Below are 16911 nucleotides of genomic sequence, written 5' to 3'. Positions count from 1 at the left end.
CGTACATATGATGGAGGCAGCTGGTCTTATAGTTGCTCGTGTGGGGACACTAATGCTACAGTGCAAGTGCTCACTGGAGAACGAGTTTACTGATTGATCTGTTCATGGAATGCTGGATAGTTAATAATATCTCATTGTCAGACAACGATTCTATTGTCCTAATGGTATATTTGGTCTTTAGACTTGAGACACTAACGATGTCATGCATGAGTACTCGACTCTTTGATATCCGACTTATATGTTTGGAAGTTTCAAATCTAGCACAATCGGTCATCGGGAGTGGTAGTTAACCTTACAAGGGCTATTGAGTATCGATAGAGGATTATCTACTCTCGATGTCATGAGAGGAATATCTAATTTGTTCTTGCTCAGATAAATACCTAGCCAGGGTCATTTGGATTGAGAGAGAAAGAGTTCTCCAAGAGAATCTGATTAGAGTGAGACTCGATGAGAAACTGTATAAGCCTGACAGTATCATGTCATGTATATGGTCTCTAGGGTATTAGATGAATGAGGAAGTATAAATACACGGTAACTGAGGATAGACAAATCCAATAGATTAGATTCCCTTGTATCGTTTGGGGACTACGATGTAGTAGCCTAGTATATTCGCAATCGATAAGTTGAGTGAATTATTATGGAGATATTAATTCACTAAGCCAGAAGAATGGATTCCACTATTACAAATCATTCTTATTACTATTATCTCATCACGATTTGATTCTCATTGCATAGATCGAACGACACCACAATATATATATGCAATAAGCAATATAAAGTAAGAAAATACCATAATAATAATAAGTAAAAAGACTATATGTTATGTCACACGTGTCATCACTCATGTGATTAGCTTATAGAGCACCTATAATTGGTAGATACAATGGGTTGTTGAGAAATCTAAGGCAGCATCACATGCATAATGGAATAACAAAAATTAAAAATTCCAGATTTTATTGTAGAAAATAGTTTCTCGTTGTCGTATGAAGATTGGTGCATAAAATCTCACAAAATTGAAAAACTACATGTACATAAAAAATGAGTTATCTATGCTATTCATAGGTGCCGTACAAGCCAATCATATGAGTGATGGCACGTGTGACATGACAGACACTCTTTTTAGACTTAAGATACCAATGATGTTTTATATGAGTACTCCACTCTTTAATACCAGACTTATATGGCTGGACAAATCCCTAGCCAGGATCATTCAGATTGAGAGAAAAAAGAGTTCTCTGAGGAATCTAATTAAAGCGAGACTCGAGTAGAAACTATATGAGCTTGACAGCACCATGTCCGGTATATAATCTCTAGGGTATTAGATGAATGAGATACTATAGATACATGATAATTGAGGACAAACATATTCAATAGACTATGGCGGAGTAGTTTAATACATCCGTAGTCGATGAGTCAAGTGAATTATTATGGAGATAATAATTCACTAAGTTAAAAGGAGTTCTGACAAATATAACTCATGGTCAGCTCAATGTTGAGCCTAGAGGGTCACACACATATAGTAGGTATTGCGACGAGTAGAGGTTCAGATATGAGGTATCCGTCATAGCCCATATCTTATTAGATATCCAATAAGCCCATGAATTATTGGATCCTATATATGAGATCCAATAAGAGCAAATAAGAGATTATTAGGTAAATCCCACTAATCTAAGAGACTTGGGTAGTTTGATAGAGATCCAGTATCCAATATGGTAGGATCCATTATGGTTAAGTTTACAAGGGATCTCTATAAATATAAGGGAACCAAAGGATCATACGTTAGTTTTTTTTTGCTATTACATCTTATTATCCTCTCTCCCTCTCCTCCTCATATTGCAGCCCCTATTTGGAGTGTATTATCACGGACTTAGCTAGTTTAGCCTAAGTTGTACGACACTTATGCATATCCATCCGCAAAGGTCAGCCTACCTAAAACCTCTCGTGGTCCCTTAGGACCTACAAAAAAGAAAATTGGTTAGAGAAAGTGTTAGGAAAAGTGTCGGCACTAAGAGTGGGGGGGGGGGGGGAGAGGGTGTGAATTAGTGCAGCGGTAAAAACGTCGGTTCTAAAAATATTTCATATGATTAAAATCGATCTCAGAAAGATGCTTACATTGAAGGCGTGTTCATAAACGTATTGAAGACAGTTTGCAGTTAATGTAAATTGTAATAAGTAAATGCAAACCAGATTTTATAGTGGTTCGATCGTCGTGATCTACATCTACTCCGCCGATTCCTCTTTCGTCGAAGCTACCGGCATCCACTATCGATATTCCTTCAATAGGCGAAGACCAACCACCTTTTACAACTTGATTCTCCTTTTACTGGGTTTAGGAGATAACCCTTACACCCCCATTTACTCCTCTCTCAAACTATTCTAACACTTAGAAGAAGGAGAGGAGTTCACACAAGATTACAATAGCGTTTCTTTCTATTTTTACTCTCAAGTCTTATGTTTGTTAACTAAGGATAAGAGGGGTATTTATAGGCCTCAAGTTGATTCAAACTTGGAGCCTAAAAACATCTCATCCCGAGTTTCTTAGGTTTAGGCGGTACCACCGCTTGTGTTGGGCGGTACTACCGCAAGTGTTAGTCTGACATTGACACTGCACTGGGCGGTACCATCGCCTAGTCTGGCGATACCATCGCCTGGCAACCTGCCACTAGGCAGCACCACCGCCCAGGTTGGTGGTACCATCGCCTGACATAGTCTAGGAGACTGTGCCACGATGGTGTCACTTCTTGGGTTACTATTTGAGCATTTTATTAGGCCAAACACAGTCCTTACATGGGCCCAACTGGCCCATAATTGGGTTGGCCCAATTTCAATCCTAATTATGTGATAACTACGAATTCTAAGACATTTCCTAAGCTAAACAAATTCGTAAGTCTAGTTTTTTTTCGGCGAGCTTCCGACGATCTTCTGACGAACTTCCGATGATCTCTCGGCAATGTTCCAGCGGACTCCCGATAAGCTCCTGGACTTCACAACAATCTTCTTAGTGAGTTTTGACGAGCTTCTCTAGCAAGCTCCGAGACTTCTCGGCTGGTTCCTATAAAACTTCCGACGAATGTCTAGACTTCCAACGAACTCTCGAACTCCCAACGAAATCACGTTCTTGACTTCGAGACTTCATTTTACTTTATGCCTTGCTATCGTAGTTAATCCTGCACATGTAAAAACATACTTTGATCTAGAAAATTAATACTAAGCATGAATCATATTGTCCGACATGTCATTGGTCCATCGACGCTTCGTTCGATTCTTCGACTCATCGTCCTTTCTTGTGGTCTATTGCCCAATCAGCCAGTTGACCTCCTCAACTCCGATATCCTTAGCGCAATTTTTGCTCTTCTTAGCCCGATGCTCGAATCCATGGCCCGAAACATTCTGTCGATACATCATTTAATCCTCCGGCTATACGTCCAATCTTCTGACATGTTCCACCAACCCAACATGATTCTTCCTGCTTTAATTGTCTCATCTTGATCGAAGCATCATGCATCACTAAAATCGCAGATCAAGTCATAATCACTTATCGATTTATTTCATCATCAAAATCTGATATTCAACAGAAAGAGCCTTACTCGGGATCTACAAGCAAACATTTCAGAAAACACTTCATAACCAATACAAATTATAAACAGACTTCACAAGCTCTAAACAGTTGCACAACAAAGGATCCAAAATGGTCCACTATAGATCGAAATCTCCCACAAGTGTCTACATGACACAACCTTTATTTACATACCTAAAATGGCCACCAAACCTAACTAAATTAGGGCTATTAAGCCTTTGACCATCCCCCTACATGCTATGCAAAGGATGAATAAACCGAAAGACACGGACATCCATGAGCATTACATTAAACACCTTGTTTACAATTTTGTCCATGATATTTTCTCCCACTTATTCCTTCGACATCCTCATCGAAGCCTTTGCCGACGCTGCAACTCCTCGCCTATGCCAAGTCTTCAATCTTTTACTCAGGCAACAATGTGCTGATTGGCTCCTAGTTGCTCTCTATTGCTGTTGTTGAGTAGTCGAACTTTTGATCCACCATGCTGCTTCAACTCGCTAATGACTCTAACTCTAGTATGGGGTTGACAGAGTTGTGTTAATCCCTATTGGTTCTTACGGATCCTTCAGATGAAGGAAAAAACCATCTTTACTATGCGCTAGTCTCTCAAATGCCTCATGTTGCTTAAACTGGGTGGGTGTTTACTGGAGCTTTAACGAGCATCGCCTCATAAACTTTTAAAGTTTTTGGGTCATTCCTCCATAAAAAATGTCGATCAACTCTTCATTCACTTAGTTGTCACTTCCAAGTATATTCGCATCACTTCCGCTTTCGATTGGCATTTCGTTGGAAAATGAAATGGACAATATACTTTCAATAGCACCGATCACCATTGGTAAGGATTTATCAACTATTATCTTCTATTATCTTCAAAGGGTCTTTGAATCTTTGTAGTGCTCGTCTGCTAGATAGATAAGAGAATTGGGGTACTCGGTTTTGCCCATTCTCTTAAGAGTTGAGAAGGCAAAGGTTACTTGACTTTACTTGCCTCCTCGAGAGTTGTACTCCATGCATTAAGTTGGTCACTAGCCTTCGTCTGCTCTTTACTCACACTTTTGGAGCACTTGAAGTGTTTGCACTCCTTGCGTTGCGTTAGTTACTGTGAATCACCTTCTCAATGCCATCGAACTTTTGGAATACAAAAAGTTTTCACCCCAACTTAGAGTAAGTCTCTAATAGATTTAGTTGTCTTTGGGATTGTATCATCTTCTCCATCAACCCTGTCACCTACTCCACAGAGTAGCAAAGTTATAGCACCACATACTACCTTCTTCGTTCCTTGGTCGTGTACTCTTGCATGACCTGAAGTCCTTCACTTTCAGCTATCTTGATGAGAAGCTCGTTGACACTGGTCTTACGTGCTAGTCATAAGTGCCCAGCAAGCCAATCACGTGAGTGATGGCACGTGTGACTTGATACAGAATCTTTTTGCTTATTATATTTTGGCGTATATCACTTTATAACTATTGCATAAATGCATATATATTGTGATGTCCTTGGATTTGTGCAATGGGAATCGGATCGTGATGAGATCACGATAATGAGATCGATTCACCTTTAAACACATATCCTAAATAATCCCGGTCATAGGTTACTCGAGAGGGACATCGTGATAACCGGATAGACTAGTGTGCTGTATACCCGTCCATATGATGGATGCAGCTGGTCTCATAGCTGCTCGTGTAGGGACACTAGGGATACAGTACAGGTGCTCATTAGAGAATGAGTTCACTGATTGATCCGCTTACGGAATGCTGGATGGTTGATGATGCCTTATTGTCAGACAACGATTCCGTAGTCCTAGTGGTGTATCTGGTTCTTAGACTTGAGACACCAAGGATGTCCTGTATGAGTGCTCCACTCTTTGATACCAGACTTATAGGTTTGGCTGTTCCCAGATCTAGTACAGCTGGTCATTGGGAGTGGTAGTCGACCTTACGAGGGCTATTGAGTGTCGATAGAGGATCATCCACTCTCGGTATCATGAGAGGAATATCCCATGTGTTCTTGCTCAGACAAATCCCTGGCCAGGGTCATTCGGGTTGAGAGAGAAAGAGATCTCCGGGTGAATCCGATTAGAGCGAGACTCGAGTAGAAACCGTATGGGTCTGACAGCACCATGCTCGATATACGGTCTCTGGGATATTAGATGGATGAGGGACTATAGGTACATGGTAACTGAGGACAGACAGGTCCAATGGATTGGATTCCCCTGTATCGTCTGGGGACTACGACGTAGTGGCCTAGTACTTCCGGTATCATGAGAGGAATATCCCATGTGTTCTTGCTCAGACAAATCCCTGGCCAGGGTCATTCGGGTTGAGAGAGAAAGAGATCTCCGGGTGAATCCGATTAGAGCGAGACTCGAGTAGAAACCGTATGGGTCTGACAGCACCATGCTCGATATACGGTCTCTGGGATATTAGATGGATGAGGGACTATAGGTACATGGTAACTGGGGACAGACAGGTCCAATGGATTGGATTAGGGTTTTGACACGGGATCTCTATAAATAGGAGGGATTCACAGCCTCATAGGCTAGAGTCTTTGCTTGCCCTTCCTATTCTCCTCTCCCTCTCCACCTCAGAGTAGGCCTGGAGTTTTGAGGAGCGTCGTCGCAACCCTACTGTGTGGATCACCGCTAGAGAGGAGGACGCTTGACCTCCTTCACCCTCTCCTAAGGATCTGCAAGGAAACAGGGATATACGATCTCCCTAGGTAACACAATCTCTATACGCAGTTTTTGTGTTTTTGCAGATTTTGCGCACCAATCTTCGCACGACGATGAACATCTTTTTGGGAATCGGGGATTTTTGTTTTCTTGTTCTTCCGCTGCGCATATGATGTCGCCCCCCCTATGATTTCCCAACAGTGGTATCAGAGCCAGGTTGTTCATGCGAATGATTGGTTTTTGAACTGCGTGTGTTGTGTTTAGGAAGAATATTGACGTCAAAATCGTTGACGCAAAAGCAAGGAAGGGCAGCAACAGTTGCTGCCCTCGATCTGCATGCCTGCAGCCAGCCGCAGCCGCAGCCAGGCAGCACAGCGCCGGCGCATGCGCAAGCGCTGTGCCTGCAGCAACCGGCCGGCGGTCTGCTTGCAGCAGGCTTGCGGCCGGCGGGGCTGGGAGCCCGCTCGGTAGAAGCGCCTGCGGCCACTGAGCCCGCGGGCAGAGGCGCCGCGGGGCAGCAACGCGGGCTGAGGCACCGCAGGGCAGCGGCGCCTGTGGCCGCTGCTCCCACGGGCAAAAACCCCGCAGGGGCGGCCGCCAGCGAGACAGCACCACCTGCGGGCGCTGACTCGCGGGCAGAACCGCCCGCGAAGGCGGCGGCGCCCGCGGGGGCGCCCACCTGCAGCGGCAGCGACCCCAGCGGGCGTGCCACCTGCAGGCGAGGGCAGTGCCCTCGCCCTCGCCGCACAGGCCGCCGCCAGTAGGGTGGCGGCGGCGGCGGCGCAGCAGCGAAAAGGGGAAAGGGTATTAGGGTTTTCTGCGCAAAAGACAGTTTTGCCCCTCGGAATTTGAGAAATTCCAGTTTCTGTCTTTTGTCCAAATTACGAAAATACCCTTAGGAATTGAGAAATTCCCTATATATCCCTGATTTCAGAAAATATTAATTAATTAAAAGGTTTAGTTGATTATTATTTTTATTATTATCTAGTAGTCCTACATGATGATGATTATTTATACATGTGATGTATGATGAGTGGACGGATGATCATGGACCGTGTGATGTGTGTACTTGTGATTATTATTATTGAGGTCTGCGAACCTCCATTATATTTCTCGTTTATTGTCGGGCCTGCGTGCCTATGATTAAGTTGTAATCACATGAGGAGGCGCAGCGGGAGCGTGGAAGCCATAGCGGGACCCACGAGACGGACGATCGTGATGCATGGAGATGCATCAAGATGTCGACGGAACCAACGAGGACGAGATGGACGATCACAAGGCATGGAGATGCACCGTTGCACACATAGATCTTGATGTGAGTGATTAGGCCTACTGGCTCGGGCCTAATCATATTAGGTTGTGGTCCATGATCATCTGGTGTGATTGCTTATACACATACTAGATATGTATATATATTTGCATGCGATGTAGATATATATTAAATATGTATATGTGTGACATGTCATATTAGGAGACCAAATCATAGAAACATCTCTCGATAATATTAAGTCGGTAAACGTGAGGCAATTAGATTGACCCACGTGGCCTTCCATCGTTATGAGTAGGAACCGAATCCCGGTGTAGGTTGAGTTGGTCGAGTCCCTCGAGACTCACCTATATCGCGATTCGCTATCTTGCTTACGACATAGAGATGTCACCGGTGACCTGAGGGCATGATATGCTTGGTCGAGTCCCTCGAGGGTATATCATCAAATCAGACTCATCTTGTAACGAAGGTGTTGACTTAACCGAGCATCATGGTTGGTCGAGTCCCTCGAGGCCATGGTGATTCAGAGGCCGAACAGGACGGGAATCACAAGGAGTTGTGATCGGCAAGAGTTGTCTACCTTTTAGGCTTAGTGTGATTGGTCGAGTCCCTCGAGGTTACACTAAGACGCTGATTGGATCCTGATCCCCACTAGAAGTCTGCCGGAGACTTCCGTTTCACGTGCTGAGGGTGTCGCGTGACTCGTTAGTAAAATAGTGGGAGCATATTAAGATAGAAGTCCATATCTTGATAGTTTATTTCTTGCAAAATCTGCATGTTATTCATTTTTGCTACATCTTTATTTTCAGAAAATGTCGCTTTCAAATCCCTTACGTGGCATACTTGATGTCAACCGCCTCACTGGTCCAAATTATACGGATTGGCTCCGTAACTTGAGAATTGTTCTCACAGCGGAGAAAATCGTGTACGTCCTTGATACAGTGATGCCTACGCCCGAAGAAGGGGCAAGCGAGGATGAGATCGCTCGCTACGTGAAGTACATTGATGACTCCACTCTTGCTCAGTGCTATATGTTGGGCTCTATGACTCCAGAGTTACAGAGACAACATGAAAAGATAGATGCCAGATCCATTCTCCTACATGTCCGTAAATTGTTTGAGGAACAGGGAAGGACTCAACGATATGAGATATCCAAGAGCCTTTTCCGCGCTAGGATGACTGAGGGGACACCGGTTCAGAACCATGTCCTAAAGATGATTGAGTGGATAGAGAAACTCACAGGTCTAGGAATGGTCCTAGAGGATAACTTGTGTGTGGACATTGTGCTTCAGTCCCTACCAGATTCCTTTTCACAGTTCATAATGAACTTTAATATGAACAAGCTTGAGGTGACTCTCCCAGAGCTCCTCAATATGTTGAGGGAGGCAGAGAGTACTATTAAGAAAGAGAAGCCAGTTCTCTACACTGGTGAGACCAGAAAGAAAAGGAAAGCAGAAAGGTCCCTTAAGAAGGGAAAGGGCAAGGGCAAACAAGGTAAAGCAAAGGTTGCTAAGAAAGACCCAACAAAGGACAAAGGCCAGTGCTTCCACTGTGGTAAAGATGGGCACTGGAAGAGAAACTGCAAAGAGTACCTTGCAGAAAGGGCGAAACAAAAGCTTGATGAAGCTTCAGGTACATTCATGATCAGTCTCCATTTGTCAGACTCTTATGATAACACATGGGTATTAGATACCGGTAGTGCTTATCATATATGTAATTCGTTGCAGGTTCTGGCAAGGCCTAGGAGACTAGAGAGAGGCGAGATGGACCTCAAGATGGGTAATGGAGCAAAAGTTACTGTATTAGCTGTTGGCGAGGTCGCCCTACATCTGCCTAGTGGAGCTTTTATTGCATTAGATGCATGTTATTTTGTTCCTTCTATTATCAAAAACATTATCTCCATTTCATGTTTAACAGTTAGTGGATATAAATTTGTTTTTGAGAACAATGGTTGTTCGATATTATTAGATGATAAGATCATCACGAAAGGAACATTGCATAATGGTTTATTTATGTTAGACATCACTCCACATATCATGAATATAAATGTGTCCAAAAGGAAACGAGATGAGTTGAACAGTGCATACCTGTGGCATTGTAGGCTAGGTCACATCCATGAAAGAAGGATTCAAAAGTTGCTAAATGATGGATATCTAGATCCATTCGACTATGTGTCATATGCAACTTGTGAGCCTTGCATTCGTGGAAAACTGACCAACTCTCCATTTAGTGGAACTGGAGAGAGAGCCACTGAGTTGTTGGAACTCATACATAGTGATGTATGTGGACCCATGTCAACTCATGCCATTGGAGGTTACTCCTACTTCATTACATTTACTGATGATTTCTCAAGGTATGGATATGTGTACTTAATGAAGTACAAGTCCGAGGCCTTTGAGAAATTCAGAGAGTATAAGAATGAGGTGGAGAACCAGACTGGAAAGAGTATCAAAACTCTTCGATCAGATCGAGGAGGTGAGTACTTAAGTACAGAGTTTACTCACTTCCTCAAGGACCATGGGATATTATCCCAATGGACACCTCCTTATACACCTCAGCTCAATGGTGTCTCTGAAAGGAGAAATCGTACATTATTAGATATGGTACGGTCCATGATGAGTTTCGCTGACCTACCCATCTCATTCTGGGGATATGCCCTAGAAACCGCAGCTTACCTTCTGAACAGAGTTCCAACTAAGTCGGTGGTGTCTACACCATATGAGATATGGAAAGGGAAGAAGCCTGATCTTAAAGTAGTTAAGATTTGGGGCTGCTCTGCCCATGTTAAAAGACACAACCCCGATAAGTTAGAATCAAGGACAGGGCGATGTAAATTTGTGGGATACCCCAAGGAAACTTATGGGTATTACTTCTATCATCTCGAGGACCAAAAGGTCTTTGTAGCTAAGAGAGCAGTGTTCCTTGAGAAGGAACACATTCTTGACGGAGACAGTGGGAGAATGATAGAATTGAGCGAGGTTGGAGAACCAAGCTCAAGCACCACTCTACAGCCCGAGTCTGTTCAGGTATCTAATACACAAGTTTCAACTTTACGCAGGTCTGATAGAGTATCCCATCCTCCTGAGAGATATGTGGGACATATTAGAGCAGAGGATGTAGAGGATATTGATCCTCAGACCTACGAGGAGGCTATTATGAGTATAGACTCCGGGAAGTGGAAAGAAGCCATGAATTCTGAGATGGATTCTATGTACTCCAATAAGGTTTGGAACCTAGTTGATGCACCCGAAGGTATTGTACCCATCGGTTGCAAGTGGATCTTTAAGAAAAAGATCGGAGTAGATGGAAAGGTAGAGACCTATAAAGCAAGGCTAGTGGCTAAGGGGTATCGTCAAAGGCAAGGTGTTGACTACGATGAAACTTTCTCACCCGTAGCAATGCTAAAATCCATCAGAATTCTATTGGCTATTGCAGCACACTATGATTATGAGATCTGGCAGATGGATGTGAAAACCGCATTCCTCAACGGGAACCTGGAGGAGGAGGTGTATATGATGCAACCTGAGGGATTCGTGTCCAAGAACTGCCCAGATAAGGTGTGTAGGTTGCTTAGATCCATTTATGGACTAAAGCAAGCTTCCCGAAGTTAGAACATAAGATTTGATGAGGCAATCAGATCTTATGACTTCGTTAAGAACGAAGATGAGCCTTGTGTATACAGAAAGGTAAGTGGGAGCGCTATTAGCTTTTTGGTGTTATATGTGGATGACATCCTCATCATTGGGAATGACATAGGAATGCTATCCACAATAAAGGCTTGGTTATCTAGACACTTCTCCATGAAGGACTTAGGAGAAGCATCTTATATCTTGGGGATTAGAATCTATAGAGATAGATCCAAAAGGATGCTTGGCTTATCCCAGTCCAGGTACATAGAAACTATTGTCAAAAGGTTTGGCATGGAAAATTCCAAAAGAGGTCTCATACCGATGAGACATGGGATATCGCTTTCTACGAGTATGTTCCCTAAGACTCCAGAAGAAAGGGCGAACATGGATATGATACCTTATGCCTCAGCAATAGGGTCTATCATGTATGCCATGCTATGTACTAGGCCTGATATAGCGCATGCTCTGAGTGTCACGAGCAGGTATCAGGCGGATCCAGGCTTGGAGCACTGGAAAGCAGTAAAGTGTATCCTTAAGTACTTGAGAAGGACTAAGGATCTTTTACTAGTATATGGAGGTAATAGCCTTAAGGTTGAAGGCTACACTGACTCAAGGTTTCAGTCTGATGTCGATGATAGCAAGTCGAATTCAGGGTATGTGTACACCTTGAATGGAGGAGCAGTGTGCTGGAAGAGTTCCAAGCAAGATACCACTGCTGACTCGACCACAGAGGCGGAGTACATTGCTGCATCAGATGCAGCAAAGGAGGGAGTCTGGTTGAAGAAGTTCATCACAGATTTGGGAGTCGTGCCGGATAGTGAGGAGCCGATTTCCCTATATTGCGACAACAACGGGGCAATTGCTCAAGCGACGGAACCTAGGTCTCATCAGAAATCTAAGCATGTTCTGAGGAGGTTCCACCTTATCAGAGAGATCGTGACCCGAGGAGATGTAGCAGTGGAAAGAGTTCCATCCGAAGATAACATTGCAGATCCACTAACAAAGCCATTGTCTCAGATTGTCTTTGAGCGTCACAGGGGTCTGATGGGGATCAAACACATAGGTGATTGGCTTTAGGTCAAGTGGGAGATTGCTAGTCATAAGTGCCCAGCAAGCCAATCACGTGAGTGATGGCACGTGTGACTTGATACAGAATCTTTTTGTTTATTATATTTTGGCGTATATCACTTTATAACTATTGCATAAATGCATATATATTGTGATGTCCTTGGATTTGTGCAATGGGAATCGGATCGTGATGAGATCACGATAATGAGATCGATTCACCTTTAAACACATATCCTAAATAATCCCGGTCATAGGTTACTCGAGAGGGACATCGTGATAACCGGATAGACTGGTGTGCTGTATACCCGTCCATATGATGGATGCAGCTGGTCTCATAGCTGCTCGTGTAGGGACACTAGGGATACAGTACAGGTGCTCATTGGAGAATGAGTTCATTGATTGATCCGCTTACGGAATGCTGGATGGTTGATGATGCCTTATTGTCAGACAACGATTCCGTAGTCCTAGTGGTGTATCTGGTTCTTAGACTTGAGACACCAAGGATGTCCTGTATGAGTGCTCCACTCTTTGATACCAGACTTATAGGTTTGGCTGTTCCCAGATCTAGTACAGCTGGTCATTGGGAGTGATAGTCGACCTTACGAGGGCTATTGAGTGTCGATAGAGGATCATCCACTCTCGGTATCATGAGAGGAATATCCCATGTGTTCTTGCTCAGACAAATCCCTGGCCAGGGTCATTCGGGTTGAGAGAGAAAGAGATCTCCGGGAGAATCCGATTAGAGCGAGACTCGAGTAGAAACCGTATGGGTCTGACAGCACCATGCTCGATATACGGTCTCTGGGATATTAGATGGATGAGGGACTATAGGTACATGGTAACTGAGGACAGACAGGTCCAATGGATTGGATTCCCCTGTATCGTCTGGGGACTACGGCGTAGTGGCCTAGTACTTCCGTAGTCGATGAGTCGAGTGAATTATTACAGAGATAATAATTCACTTAGTTAGAAGGAGTTCTGACAGGTATGACTCACGGCCAGCTCGATATTGGGCCTAGAGGGTCACACACATATGGTAGGCATTACGATGAGTAGAGGTTCGGATATGAGATATCCGACGGAGCCCTTGTCTTATTGGATGCAGATCCAATACCCACTAGGGAAAGGACCCATTAGGGTTTTGACACGGGATCTCTATAAATAGAAGGGATTCACAGCCTCATAGGCTAGAGTCTTTGCTTGCCCTTCCTATTCTCCTCTCCCTCTCCACCTCAGAGTAGGCCTGGAGTTTTGAGGAGCGTCGTCGCAACCCTGCTGTGTGGATCATCGCTAGAGAGGAGGACGCTTGACCTCCTTCACCCTCTCCTAAGGATCTGCAAGGAAACAGGGATATACGATCTCCCTAGGTAACACAATCTCTATACGCAGTTTTTGTGTTTTTGCGGATTTTGCGCACCAATCTTCGCACGACGATGAACATCTTTTTGGGAATCGGGGATTTTTGTTTTCTTGTTCTTCCACTGCGCATATGATGTCGCCCCCCCTATGATTTCCCAACATTACGAAGTTCCCTGACTGCCCTTCAGACTTGTCTCGATACTTAGAGTTTGCCTTTGCATGCTACACCTTCTCGGCCCTTTTCACTACCACGCGCTCTCCCTCCATGAGAGAAGGGATCGATGACTTTACGGAAGTCCTGCCTCTACGGTACCATGACACTGCCATACCCATGGCCCTACTATCCATTACCTTATATCTTCATCATTTTCTTTATGATTGATAGATTTGCTTCTATGACACTATGACACTCCTTTGAGTCCATATCCATTCTAACCGATGCTTGATTTTTGGGTAGCTAAGTCCCTCTAGACTCGTCGTCGCTTTCTCGCCCCTTTCGACCCCCTACTTCAATACCTCTGTGGTCTCCAAATAGTTCCCCTTGGTTGATGGAAATGCAGACTATAACTCATATGTATGGCCTCTGCCATCATGTTATAGGGTTCGCACTGATTCTATTCTCTTTAGCTTCTTTGGTAGCAACATTCGCTTACTCGGTCTTGTCCGCTGACTTATTAGGCTCCCTTAAACGAATATGAGTTATGAAGTAGTCTAACTCTCCAACTGCTCTAATATACCTCTGCATGATCAAGTCCCTCCCATGGGACTCACTAGTACTTGTATTCAAATTTTTCCCTCGGTGGTACATAGCCCTCATATGCTGATGACCAAGGCTTTTATCCGATGCAAAATTCAATGCACGCATAGAAAATCCACCTATGCGGTACCATGACTTTCACTCCTTGAATCTATAGCCCTTCTTGTCACCGTGTTCTTCATCGAAGTGGAGCTCCCAATAGTTCCCGATCATACTTCTGTATGATACAATCCCTCATAGAACTATATTCGTGTGTATCGCATTACCACGAATTGTTCCATCATGATCCGTTGCACCATGTCGCCTCTTGGTGACATCTCAATTGCATTCTGATCCTTATGGGATGAACTCGAATTGTGATCCTGCCATGTGTGGCCTCTGCCAACATATCGCATGGCCTCTTCCATTTTCTATTGGGTTCGCTCCTTTGATAATTAATCTTCATCCACCCACTATCGGGTTATACCTAAATGAAGCACCGCTCTAGGACAGTCCATCACCTAATAGCTCTTGAAGTCTACCAACTTCGCTAAAATTAGTACACTGTTGTTTGGATCCTGGGCCTCTGCCCCTACCAACACAATATTTGCTGTGCACCACTCCCTTTATGTCAACTTGAATAGTAGCACTATGGCATATTCTTTAAGAGTATATACTTATGTGTCCTCTTGCCCCATGCTAAGGCCTTCTGAACCCAACTTCACCTCTACAAGTTTAGTCACCTCAATTCCTCCGTCAAATGCTTCTTTGAGGTAAAGTGCATGGGCCTCGAAGCTCCCTTCATCTTTGACACTATACAGGATGAGCTCGCTCCATCAGAATGAGGGATCAATGGAATGACATGATCCCGCTCTTGCCTCTCCAAGAGTTCATGTCCTTGACCTCTGTCCAAGGAATGTTCTGTGCCTCCGCTCTATATTCCATCTTCTATGTTGGCTCCCTTCATATGGCTTAGGTATTTCGCCAAGTTATACCTAAGTTGCTCCGCTCCTCGTTATGCATTGAGTTGATGGTAGCCCTCACACCCACCATTCAACGGCCCTTCATTGAGTCTAATCTCCATATCGACTCTAAGTGTGCCTTTGTTTGTGTTGCCTTGGATTGCTCTCCCACTTGATCTTGCAATGCATTCCCCAATGCATTATCTCAAGCGAGATCATGCGATTACTCCTCATCATTTGCTCAGTCCGTTGAGCTTTGTGAAGTTATTTTCAGATACTCCTCCTCAACATGTGTTATCCGTTGAATATGATTCTCCATTTGGAGAGTCGGGACTTATCCCCGTTACACCCCTCAAAGCTTAGCAACATGCTGAACTTGCTGCACATTTCAGCCTCCTACAGACATATCCTTTATATACTAAAGAGAAAGTTTCAATGCTCCATGGCGCTAAGTTTCGGTCACCTTGGGATGGCCATAAACATTCCATCGTTCGCATACAAGCCTTTGCATAAGTATTGAATTCTTTGAGTTAGCAATTTCCCTCACCTCTGTGAGCTTTATATAACTATTTCAGTCGTTAAACAACTCATTCCACCTTAAATGGACTCATCATTTATCAAGTGTCTCGCTTGCCATGAGCACCATCAAGTATGGTTGCCAACATTGAGCCGTAGCTCAAACTCAGTCATTCTAACCTTTGTATGCTACATATTCTTCCCAGCTTGCTTGTCCTTATGGTGCCTCTCACGCAAAATATCCTCAATTACTATATATATATATAATCTCTCATCTATCTAATATCTTAGAGATCATATACCAGGTATAGTGCTGTCAGGCCCATATAGAATATACTTGAGTCTCGCTCTAATCAGATTCTCCTAGAGAACTCTTTTTCTCTCAATCCGAATGACCCTAGCTAGAGATTTGCTTGAGCAAGAACACATATGATATTCCTCTTATGACACCGAGAGTGGATAATCCTCTATCAACACTCAATTGCCCTCGTAAGGTTGGCTATCACTTTCGATGACTGATTATGCTAGATTTGAAACTTTCCGACCTATAAGTTCGGTATCAAAGAGTGGAGTACTTATAAAGAATATTCTTGATATCTCAAGTCTAAGGATCAGATAAACAACTAAGACGATAGAATCACTGTTTGATAATGAGGTGTCACCAACCATCCAGCATTCCGTGAGTAAATCAATTAATGAACTCATTCTTCAATGAGCACTTGCACTGTTTCCCTAGTGTCTCAACATGAGTAGCTATGAGACTAGCCACTTCCTTCATATGGACGGGTATACAATATACCAGTCTGTCCCATTATCTCGATGTCCCTCTCAAGTAACCTATGATTGTGATTATTTGGGGTTTGTTTTTAAAAATAAATCAATCTAATTATCATGACCTCATCACGATTCAATTCCCATTATATAGATCCATGGATATCATAATATATAAAACAAATAACATAAAGTAAAAAATATTAGTAAATAATAATAACAAGTAAAAAAAATACGTATTGTGTCACACGTGTTATCACTCACGTGATTAGCTTTCAAAGTATATATAACTAGCACGAGCAACCTTTGATACTTTACTCGAGCAAGGTGCATCGAGCATGCTTTGATGCTT

This window comes from Musa acuminata, chromosome BXJ1-8 (genome assembly GCF_036884655.1).
Source record: "Musa acuminata AAA Group cultivar baxijiao chromosome BXJ1-8, Cavendish_Baxijiao_AAA, whole genome shotgun sequence".
Taxonomy (NCBI): Eukaryota; Viridiplantae; Streptophyta; class Magnoliopsida; order Zingiberales; family Musaceae; genus Musa; species Musa acuminata.
Note: the sequence above shows the minus strand (reverse complement) of the source record.